Source organism: Gigantopelta aegis, chromosome 7 (genome assembly GCF_016097555.1).
Source record: "Gigantopelta aegis isolate Gae_Host chromosome 7, Gae_host_genome, whole genome shotgun sequence".
NCBI lineage: Eukaryota > Metazoa > Mollusca > Gastropoda > Neomphalida > Peltospiridae > Gigantopelta > Gigantopelta aegis.
This window is the reverse complement of record NC_054705.1, coordinates 16,923,847-16,936,834: the sequence shown is the minus strand read 5'-3', so window position 1 is coordinate 16,936,834 and position 12,988 is coordinate 16,923,847. Positions and strand designations below refer to the sequence as shown.

The window sequence follows — 12,988 nt, the reverse complement described above, 5'->3', positions numbered from 1 at the left end:
ACCTTTCATGGCTCATTTTCGGTATAACCAGATGTTTCTGCAACACCCCTAGTTTCGCACAAAATTTTAGTACTTTTTTTTACAGGTACCCCATACATGTTCCAAGCACAAGGCTACTTGACACGGTGGTACTACATCAAATAAAATTGCATACATTTTTAGCCCAGATGAAACTAATTTTTTTTACAATCAACACACTCACATTTATAACCAATCACAGGACCTATCAAAAGTTCGGTACACCTCGAACTTCGACCCAGTCGGAAATTAATTGGTATAGTGCAACCTTCAAGCATGACCTCCCCGGGCTCGATCACTGGAGGCCAGTAACCCAGTCTGGGGCGGTATGTTCGTTCGGGTTAAGCATTATTGTGCAAAACCGTGTCATACAGATACAGTAGCGGGGTGGTCGTCGGGAGAGAATTGTGGGATTCAGTTCTGTCCCTTTAGAATTTAATTAGTTGGACATATACATATATATATATATTTATATATACTGTTATATATACATACTTTTTTATATAACAGTAACTGGGAAGGAAGAAGAAGTTGGTTCTACTTTTTTGTCAATTCGAGATTAGATTCTGAGAAAACAACCACTGCTTCGATTCGCGATGGATAAACTCGTATGACTAAAGGTAACATGTTTTGCAAACTTTGCGGTAGTTTAAGTTTTAACATTAAACATATTTATATAAAGGAAGAAGAAAATATACAAACAACTTCTATTTATTATCTCTATTTTCAGCTAGTTCTTGAAGTTATGTTTTGTATTCTATATTATGTGTGGATTAATGGGACATACCTTAGTTTTGAAACACTACGGCATATTTTTGAGTGTTAGAGCCGTTTTTGATAACTGAAATCATACTTTATTTACATTTTATTGTTTACATTATCCATTTTCGTACATTCGAAGTGTTTTTGGTCATTCTGGTATTTTTAATATCACAGAATGCATTTCTTATAATTATTTTTTTTATAAACGCATGTGCGTCTGAGAAGTAGCAGTTATGGAGTCCAGTTTTAGTTTATTTTTAGAGGGTATTTCACCATTTCAAAGTCACAGACTCACGTGTCACTCAATTCTAACTTTATCCAAATGTGTTACTTGTTTGTAGATTAACTAAACTTAGTGTGCATTTTCATGGGCTGTAACTAGGGTATGTCCCTTTAATTAAACTTAGTGTGCATTTTCATGGGCTGTAACTAGGGTATGTCCCTTTAATTAATGTGACCAAAAAAAAGAAGTTGAAGAAGAAGAAAAAAGTTCCTTTACAAATACTTCAGTGTCATATTATTTGTACTTTCAGCATGGATAGAGAATGGAGAGAGAGGATTCGTCACGAGTAGTTTTTAATATGGAAAATATCAACCGAGTCTATGTTAATCGGTATTTGTCGAGGCTCTGCCGAGACAAATACCGATTAACTAGACGAGGTTGATATTTTACATATTAAAAAACACGAGTAGCGAATTCTATTTATCCTATAACACTTCTAAAATAACATTCTAATTACTTTTTTTTAGTAAATTACAATACTAAAGTCGCCGCCATCGATAATATGACGCCATCAATATTAGCACAGATTAGTTTGACGCATTAAAACTAACCGGGTTTGACGTCACGCATTTTAACTAAATCTTTGAAAACGTTACGTTCAGGTACACGGGTCCTGTTGGCTAGTAAACAAATGACCTATCCACAGCAACAAATTACCTAGAGACCTTGCAGATTTGCATACCATTATTAACCGGGTTAATAAAGTAAATTATCACATGGGTTTATGACATGGATATCATGGATAAATTATAGGATAAATATATATATATATATATATATATATATATATATATATATATATATATATATATATATATATGTATATGAGCCTTATTATTATCCATATGGTTCAACATAACCGAGTTATTAATAATCATACGAAGCACACATGTAATAACAAGTGTAATGACGTAATATTGGGACATGACGTTGCTTTTCCAGTCCTAGTTCAGACAGTGCATTTGAAATACGATGTTATTTCGTGTGTTTAGTTGTGGGTGAAACATTTTGAGTTGGGTCTTGTTATTCATAAAGAAAACAACAACAATAATATGGATAATAAAGAAATTATTACACTCGCGTGTGAGTCGTACAGACTTTACGAAACTCGTGTCAGGATTCATGTATTACTCTCGCTCTCACTCGGGCAATACAAAAATCCTGACACTCGTTTCGTAAAATCAGTACGACACACAAGCTCGTATAATAAATAACCTCTTTATGTTTGAAAACTAGGGTCTGTCCCTTTAAGATATTGGCTTGTCAACCTACAATATATATACACCAAAACAAAATAGTTCTTAAATTTAAACACATTTAGTTTGTTATTTTTAAAATAAAAATTGTCTTCCAAACGAGGTTTAAAAACTCAAAACAATCACCTGGTAATAAGAATAAGTAACATTAACAATACAACATTTGTTTACTGATCATAACGTTTTGTTTTTAATTTCCATTACTTGTTCAACACGATTATGTCTCGTTCCAGCCAGTGCATGACGACTGGTATATGAAAAGCCGTGGTATGTGCTACCCTGTCTATGGCATGGTGCATATAAAAAAATCCCTTGCTACTAATGGAAGAAATGCTGCGGGATTTCTCTTTAAGACGTCAAAAATTACCAAATGTTTGATATCTAATAGCCGATATTTAATAAATCAATGTGCTCTAGTGGTGTCGTTAAACAATACAAAGTTTAAAACTTTTTTGTTCAACTCGAATGTGTTTATATTGATATTATTTGTCTTGAAAGTAGCATATGATGTTCATAACCAAAGCAAAACAACGCTATAACTGCTATAAAGGTAGTGCAGGGCGCACATTAAGTCGGCGTGCGCTACAACAGCTTGTTCTGAATGTGCACGTAAAACCCTATGACCTGACCTGACCTCACCTCACATTTAGTCAATACTTTTCTTAATGTGCTGGGCGACTTTCTACCCTCTATTTAGAACATTTTCAATGGCTGGCAAAGCTTTGAAGCTTGTCGTTGGAAGATTTATTGTGTTAATAATAACGCAAGTAGGCCTACTTCAGTCGGGACTTTGTTAGTACGGTACGTTATACATTTTTGGTTTGTGTGTCCATTTGTTGCACTATTTCGGTTTAGCCCGAGTACTCTGACTGTAAGAGAGCTAGACGGACATTTGGACATAAATACGCTCTCATTACAGTCAGAGACCAAGCTATGTATTTGTTTAGCAATACCCGACAACCAAAAAAAATGGCAAAGATTTCCGCTCTAATACCACAACAATCCTATGTTTGACGTCAAATACCTTTAAATCGATCATTTTCGAGTTGTTTGATTAAAAGAAATTCAGATATTAATCACTAATACACACACTACAGAAAGAAACCCGACAGCACCCACATTCAGCTAAGCTTCGGCAAACTCCGGACAGCAGAATTCTAAGTTCGCCGACCTATATCGTGACGATGCGTCACATGATCGCCCACTCAGCCATTCCGTCTTCCAGGGGCCGTCTCAAAACGACAAGTGCCCGACAGTCACTAAATAAAGTTAGTTTTGTGTAACGACACCAGTACATCACATTGATTCATTAATTATCGGCTATTGGATGTCAAATAGTTGGTAATTTTATCTCTGCGTTAGAGAGGAAAACATTAGCCAACTCTTCCATGTTGTAACGTTGCTTGGTATGAGACGGCCCCCGTAACTGTTGCACAAGGCGGAATTGCCCAGTGGGCGATTACATGATCTACGTCACGAAATAGGTCACCGAGCTTTGTAATTCTTGCGACGGAGTGTCACGAAGCGTAGCTGAATATGGATGCTGTCGGATTTCTTTCTGTAGTATGTGTATTAGTGATTAATATGTGGATTTTTTTTAATCAGTTAACTCGAAAATGATCGATGTAAAGGTATTTGACGTCAAACATAGGATTGTTGTGGTATTAGAGCGGAAATCTTTGCCAACTTTTTGGTTGTCGCGAATTGCCATAAATAATACATAGCTTGGTTTCTGACTGTAATGAGAGCGTATTTATGTCCAAATGTCCGTCTAGCTCTCTTACAGTCAGAGTACTCGGGCTATATTTCGGTTGAGAAACGGTTGAAACATTGCGCCGCAAGTTTTTAATACCAGCTATATACATGTATAGGGTAATGTGTGAACGGACATAAAAGAAAGAAAGAAAGAAATGTTTTATTTAACGACGCACTCAACACATTTTATTTACGGTTATATGGCATCAGACATGTGGTTAAGGACCACACAGATTTTGAGAGGAAACCCGCTGTCGTCACTTCATGGGCTACTCTTTCCGATTAGCAGCAAGGGATCTTTTATTTGCGCTTCCCACAGGCAGGATAGCACAAACCATGGCCTTTGTTGAACCAGTTATGGATCACTGGTCGGTGCAAGTGGTTTACACCTACCCATTGAGCCTTGCGGAGCACTCATTCAGGGTTTGGAGTCGGTATCTGGATTAAAAATTCCATGCCTCAAAAGGGATCCGAACCCAGTACCTACCAGACTGTTGACCGATGGCCTAACCACGACGCCACCGAGGCTGGTGACTAACATAAAAGAAACACTGGCCGAGAAAGAACATATCTACTGAATAAATCAAGGCTAACAATTAAATATTTGTGAACCACTGTGAAAAGCATGGGGAGGGCAGGCTGGCTTTTGCCCGAATTAAACGAAATTGCCCGAATCTGGGTAACAACATTTATTAAAATCAGCATTATTATCACACAGCTATATAGGGTTTCAAACTAATCACCACGCATTTTTACACGGATTACAACTCATTTTGAGGGTAGAATAGTGGAAATGCATGGTAAAAAGATCTCAAGTTAGCATATTTTGCCAGAATATTTGTATAATGTTTCTCAGAATTTGAGGTTTTGCACCCCCCCCCCCCCCCCCCGTCTGCACCCCCTGTCCCCGTCTCGTACGCTTATGGTGATAAGGCTTCATATAAACCTATGTTTGCCAAACAAAACTGAGGAAAATATTTACCTCCTCAAGTGGGCGGGGGGGGGGGGGGGGGGGGGGGGGAGAGGGAGCACAGTCCACAAGATTCGTACTAGCCTGATATTCACTTTCCTTTCTGCTCTCTCTGTAATTGGGAGCGGGATTTAGATCATTCGGTTGAGTGCTCGCCTGTGGTGCTTCCGTCGCATGCGACGTCATTGTTGCTAAAGTTGACGAAAGTCACTTTTCGCATCCTTGTTTTGGCTTCGTACACAATAAATATAGGATATCTTACCGTAATTTCACTAAAATCCATATTTCGTAAAAGGTACAATTTTTTAATCACAAGATTTTGTTCAAACACATTCAGGTGCATTAGTAATGTACAAAAAAAAAAAAAAAAAAAAAAAAAAAAAAAAAAAAAAAATAGCAATTTTACATTAGAATTTTTCCAAAAAGGAAACGTCATGGGCTCTGTGAAGTTGGTTACTTATTCCTCGTTCCTCGTTCCTTATTCAATATGGAATAAGTAACTGGAAAGTCCGTTTCACATTCGCTTTACGCGTACTACACGTTTAAGTTTATCGACTGGTAAGGTCTATCTGAGGCCTTGCGATATTGTCTAAACAACTAAAAATTCGGTATTATCGCAATATATCACAAATATTTTACTACTTTGATACATTGAAGGTTCTAATAGACCAAATCAATTCCTATTGTCGATAATGTTAACGTTCACCAATAAAACTGATATAAGCTGGGTATCAACACACCCAGGAAGTACAGCAATAAAACATCTGGCACCTCGCATCTAAATTACCTGGAAGAAAATTGGGGGTCACATACAATTTAGGAGATTTAATGAATGTTTATGATAGCAATCGTCATTTTTGCTGAAAAGTGCAGTTCCATTTTGGGGGTACTCCGCATTAGTTTCAACCTCTGGTATATACTGCATAACAACTGTATAACAAAAATTTATTTATTTATTGTCAATTGATAATAGTATTCGCACAAATAATCAATGTCACATATTACTACCAATCCCACCCACAGCTGCTTTTACTCCGTAAATATTTGAACTTTGACACGGAACTCTCTTCTTTGGTACCATGTAACCTGGAAGCTATAGCTATGCACCGTCCAGTATATTATATATTACAATGATGTCATTCATTGTCAGCACGTTTTCAGTGGTATTGTCAACAAAAAAAGTTCATTGAAAAGAATAAAACAGTACTAGTGACATACGCCACTTTACATCGCCAATTATTTAGTAAAGTCATGTTAATTACGATTATAAATATGGCGTCTGACAAATGGATAAAGACCACAAAGAGGAAACTCGATGCTGCCATGTTATGGTCTACTCTTCGATTAGCAACACGGGATCTATTATATGCACCGTTCCACAGGCAGGTTAATATATACCACGGAATTTGTAACACCGTGTGATGAAGACTGGCTCGAACAAGAAATAACCCAATGGGTCATGCCAAGAATCAATCTTTGACGGACTGCATATTACGCGAGTGCTTTTACCACTGAGCTATATCCCGCCCCAGAGAGAGACAGAGAGAGAGAGAGAGAGAGAGAGAGAGAGAGAGAGAGAGAGAGAGAGAGAGAGAGAGAGAGAGATGGGAAGGAAGGAAGGAAATGTTTTATTTAACAACGCATTCAAAACATTTTATTTACGGTTATATGGCGTCGGACATATGGTTAAGGACCACACACAGATATTGAGAGAGGAAACCCACTGTCGCCACTTCATGGGCTACTCTTTTCGATTAGCAGCAAGGGATCTTTTATGTGAACCATCCCATGGGCAGGATAGTACATACCACGGCCTTTGTTGCATCAATAAAGGTAACAACCAAATATTAATATTTATCTATGTATGTATCTATCTATCTATGTAGGGGCGGAGGGCAGCTCAATGTTACAGCGCTCGCCTAATGCGCGATCGATCTAGGATAAATTCCCGTCGGTGGGCCCATTGGGCTATTTCTCCTTCCTGCCAGTGCTCCTTGATGCATCAGTGGGCTTATTGGGCTATTTCTCGCTCCATCCAGTGCACCACGACTGGTACATCAAAGGCCGTGATATGTGCTATCCTGTCTATGGGATGGTGCATATAAAAGATCCCTTGCTGCTAATCGAAAAGAATAGCCCACGAAGTGGCGACAACGGGTTCCTCTCAATATCCTTGTGGTCCTTAACCATATGTCCGACGCCATATAACCGTAAATAATAAATGTGTTGAGTGCGTCGTTAAATAAAACATTTCCTTCCTTCCTGTATTGATAATAATTCATTGCAACATAATATACTGACGTAATTAATGATGTTATGACGAGGGTTTTTTAATTTGAGAGAATAAATATTTCTTCTGGAAAATTGACAGCAAAACCCCCCACAAAAAAACACCAAAAATATCCCATATTAAAATAGGAGATTATTCTTCTTTTTAAGTACTCGCCACCAAAATATGTAAACGAATATTATCCCCAATCTGCTAGTATGTATGTCCGTCTGGTTTTTTGTCTGTTTGTCTGTCTGTCTGTCTATCTATCGCTTTGTCTTCTCGTTTTGTTTCTGACTCTCTCTTCCTGTCTTTTTCTGTCTCCCTTTGTTTGGTTCTTATCCTCTGTCTATTTCTGTGTTCCATTCGACTGTACGTACATAAATTGTAGACATACTAAATAATTTGACAAAACCGTATTCCGTGATCAAAATCGTATCTCTGCAGAAGGCAGGGTCGAAAATATGTTTTAGACAAAGCATACGCAGCGTAAATTATGTAGACACTGCATATATATCAAATGCACATAATGTATTGAAATTAATTATACACTTCGTATATCAAATGCACACTAAACACGCCATGTATACACTACGTATATCAAGTACAAATTACTAACGTATAATATATACATTATCAATATACAGTATACACTAAACAAGAGCTGAACATTAGCTACATGCCATATGTAATACGTACTCAAGATATACAGTAATTACAGTGATTTAACACTATTTTTGAACTACGCACTTCAGGTATACATTGCGTACGTAGTGTATATACTTGGTGTTCTTAGTGAATATTTGATATACATAGTGTATACTTAATGTAAGTACAGTACATTATGTGTCCATAGGTTATCCTTCATTTAAGTTGTGCACACTGGACCTACTTAGTGAAAACGTAATACATGCGATATAACCTTTATCCATGTGCGTAATGTGTGCTGTGTGTATTTCATGTATATCTTATACACGTAATGTGTCCCGTATTTGCATAGTGTTTACTTGATGTACGTACAGCATACTGTATACATACTTTCTTCATATACTTAGTGTATATTTGTACTCATATACTTAGTGTATACTTGTACGTGGTATATATGTATGTATGTAGTGTATGTTTATAGTATATGATTAACGTATGTAATGTATGCTTGATGCATGCGTGTAAACACAGTATGCTAAACATTCTATGTTTACTTTCAGAATTTTGGTTTGATTGATTTTATACTGTGTACCTATATGGATGGGGCGTTAAGTGGGAAGTTGCTCCTTAGCCACTCTGTGTTTGATATTTATGAGTTGGATGTGCACTACTGAACACGTGTTTCTAATATTATAAACATTATATGTTCAGTTTCAGAATTGTGGGTACATTGATTTTAAACTGAGTACCATATACATAGATGGGGCGTTACATGGGAACTTGCCCCTGAGCCACCCTGTGTTTGTTATATGTCGGTTGAATGTGCACTACTGAACACATCTCTATCATATAATAAACATTCTATGTTTAGTTTCAGAATTGTGGGTCCAATCTGAATATTCAGCTGATCTCCAAATGTCGACCTTTAACGGGATATCACGTTCCATAGCACATGCATTAGATGATGGATCTGTAGAATTTCATAAACTTTAAATGTTTAGTTTCATATCTGTGTGCCTGTAAACCAAAGTGGTGTAGTTATACTGTGTACCATAATATATGGATGGGACGTTACGTTTTAAATTGCCTCTGAGCCACCGTGTTTATTATATATGGGTTGAACGGGCACTGCTGAACACCTCGTTATCATATGATAAACATTCTATGTTTAGTTTCAGAATTGTGGGTCTAATCTGAATATAAACTTTTAACGGGGAGTCACGTTCAGGTAGAGCCCGGAACCACCCTAGACTCTTCACAGTTCCATAGAAGTTGTACTAGAGAATGGATCTGTAGAATTTCATAAACTTTCTATGCTTAGTTTCAGAACTGTGTGCCTGTAAACGAGTGTGGTGTAGTTACACTGTGTACCATATATTTTGACGAAGCGTTACTGTGAAAGTTGTCCATGAGCCATTCTGTATTTGTTATATGTCGTTGGAATGTGCACTGGTGAACACCTACGTATATCATAATCATTCTGTGTTTAGTTTCACGGAACTAGTTTCACATATGTGCGTATGTTGATTATTTTGCTATATATGATCATTGTGTTTTGTGGATTTCGGCGAGGCTTAGCTCTGTGCTTTATTTCCGAGCCACACCATATACTGTCTTATATCCCTAAGCCACCCTAGATTCATCGTGTTATCATAGGACACACACCTAAATTTGTATCGTAGACTTTAAAGAATGTCACATAATTAAAAAACAAAATACTGAATGTTGAATATTGTTCTGTTAGAGCCATATTGAATGTTGAACGTTGAATATCGAACCAACTTCAGCTTCTCTGTATTCTTTGATGCAGTGAAAATGTCGGTTTCCATGCGCTATTAAACTATTGCCCTGTACAACGAGATTACACTGAAATCCTATTCTATTAGGTGTTATAAATATGATTATTATGATTATGATTATTATTATTGTTATTATAAATTTTAACATGATTTTAACTTTTTAGACATATAAAACTAGGTGGGTGGGATGGGCGAAAAGAGATCTCCCTGTCCCCCCCCCCGTTCTTCCTACGCCTATGGTATGCACTATAATTCGTGGGGGGAGGGACGTAGCCCAGTGGTAAGGCGCTCGCTTGCTGCGAGTTTGGATTGGGATCGATTCCTGTCGTTGTGCCCATTGAGCTATTTCTACTATGCCATGGGATAGTGCATATAAAAGATCCCTTGCTACTAATGGAAAAATGTAGCGGGCTTCCTCTCTAAGACTGTGTCGAAATTACCACGTTTGACATCCAATAGCCGATGATTAATAAATCAATGTGTTCCAGTGGTGTCGTTAAACAAAACAGACACACTTCTGTAATTCTGTTATTTTAACATAGTAATATTTATCCTGTTTTAGCTCACACAAGAAGGGACAAGTCTTTGATACACCGACAAAGGGTCACTAATAAAAAGAGGTGCCGAATATTGGTTCCGTCATCTGTGAAGCGCTTATGCTTTGAAAAATTGACTACTTTGTCATCAAGTAATTAAAAAAAAAAAATTCCCCCAAAAATCAAATAAACAAAACAAGCAAAAAATCATCTTTGAAACACCGACAAAAGAAGCCCCGAATGTCGGCATTTTCCGTCTTCTTAGAACAACATATTCAAAATAAGGAATCAAACAACAGCGATTTCATTCGTTAACCTATTGGGGGCGGGACGTAGCCCAGTGGTAAAGCTCTCGCTTGATGCACGGTCGGTCTGTGATCGATCCCCGTCGATGGGCTTATTCGGCTATCTCTCGTTCCAGCCAGTGCACTACGACTGGTATACAAAATGTTTGACATCCAATAGACGATGATTAATTAATCAATGTGCTCTAGTGGTGTCGATAAATAAAACAAACCTCATTAACCTGTTGTGAAACTGCTTCATTTTCAAAGTTTTCTTCTTGGTGATAAGGTCGGATAAAATATTTTAATTGAGAATGCCCATTCCACGGCCTTTGATATACCAGTCGTCGTGAACTAGCCGAAACAACAAATAACGCAATGGGCTCACCGATGGGGATCGATACGAATGGGTTACGTCCCGCCCTATTAAAAAAAAGAAGAAAAAAGAAAAAAAAGAGTAACCTATGTGGCGGTAGCGGGTTTCCTCTAACCTACTAACAATAATGTTATCACCAGACTAGACAGCTGGCTTGAGTCCCACGGAGAGCGTTCTTGAACCTTAGATTAGATATAAACGAATATAGCCGAGGTGAAGGTATGATAATATATCTTTAATTGAGATTAATGTGAAAAATGCGTTTTTGCTACATTTTGTCATCTGTTTAGGGTGTCTTATAAGAAAGTGAAAAATGCGTTTTCATGGTACATGGTAAAAAAACCAGTGAACGCATATTTCACGAATATGTGAAAAATGCGTTCGAATTCTGTGACAAATGCGGCCGGTGAAAAATTAGTTTTGTGAAAAATGAGATCCAATAATGCTCTATCAATGGAATGAATGTGTATATCAAATACATAAAGAAACACAGATATTAGTTGTTTCTACATTTCTTTCATAGTTCTTTATAGATCATTAATCGTGTATTTTAATAATAATACTTTACACGTGACAAATAATCTCGTACACTGTGAATACCGCTAAATAGTGTGTGGTTAACATTTCAAATATTTCATCAGTTCATCATGCATGATGATTCTGGTAGATCAGAAGGACCAACTCAACAATTCCACAGCTATAAAGTACTTTTGAAATCATCTATAGCATATGGAATTAATCAAATGGCAAATACATCACGACATTCCTCATCATGCGTGTCCATACGAAAAAACATTTGCAAAGCATATACGTAGAAATCGTGGGATGGGGAGAGCACGAACAAGGCTAGGTAACAAAACGTTCACATGAGCGCTGGCTGCACTTTTAATGTAATGGGTAGTGGTCCATGCAGACTGACCCATCGAAACGATATCGTTTATGCATGGCCTGTCACAATAACGAACATTATTAAAACAAAAACAAGAAAGAAGAAAAAAAAGAGCATAATCATGTATATGCAATGTATTTTGATGCACTTATACCCCAAGGACAGGGCAAGACTATTTGTCAATATATTCACACATGTTCATAGTGCATTTCTAATACAATGGTGGGGGTGGTGGGGGGGGGGGGGGGGACCCAGGCCGACTGACCCATGGACACGGCGTCGTTTTTCCACAGCCATAATGAAAATGAAGAAGAAAATGCATAATCATGTATACCTGCAATGCATTTTGATGGACCGGGCAAAGCTACGTGTCATAATGTTCACACATATCCTACGTACATTTATAATGCAGCGGGATGTTGGTCAATGCCGTCTAACCCATCGGCACGACGTCGATCGTCTATGGCCTGTCACCATAATGAAAATTGGCAGAAAACGCATAATCATGTATATGCAATATATTTTGAAACACTTATATACCCCATGGACCGGGCAAGGCTAGGTGCAAAAATGCTCAGACACATTCTAAGCACATATCTGATGCATTGGGGTGGTGGTCCATGCCGTCTAAGCCATCGGCACGACGTCGTTCATGCATGGTCTGTCGCCATAATGAAAATTGGCGGAAAACGCATAGTCGTGTATATGCAATATATTCTGATACACCTATACCCCATGGACCGGGCAAGGCTAGGTGCCAGAATGTTCAGACACATTCCAGGTACATATCTAATGATTCGGGGTGGTGGTCCATGCCGTCTAAGCCATCGACATGACGTCGTTCGTGTATGGCCTGTCGCCATAATGAAAATGGGAGGAAAACGAATAGTCGTGTATATGCAATATATTTTGATGCACCTATACCCCATGGACCGGGCAAGGCTAGGTGCCAGAATGTTCAGACACATTCGAGGTACATATCTAATGAACCGGGGTGGTGGTCCATGCCGTCTAACCCATAGCAATGATGTCGTTCGTCTATGGCCTGTCGCTATAATGAAAATTGGCAGAAAACGCATAATCATGTATATGAAATATATTTTGAAACACTTATATACCCCATGGACCGGGCAAGGCTAGGTG

At 37.9% G+C, this 12,988-nt stretch overlaps 1 protein-coding gene across 3 annotated transcripts in view; it reads left to right on the top strand.

Moving 5' to 3' along the window:
* Positions 1-372: 372 nt before the first annotated feature.
* LOC121377456 overlaps positions 373-12,988 on the top strand; it is a 61,453-nt gene continuing 48,837 nt past the window's right edge. Inside the window, exon 1 of one of the 3 annotated variants that reach the window (XM_041505448.1) lies at positions 373-638. The gene's annotated coding sequence lies outside the window, so the exon portion shown is untranslated. The remainder of the gene's footprint in view (positions 639-12,988) is intronic. The other 2 variants (XM_041505444.1, XM_041505446.1) reach the window with 2 other exon arrangements.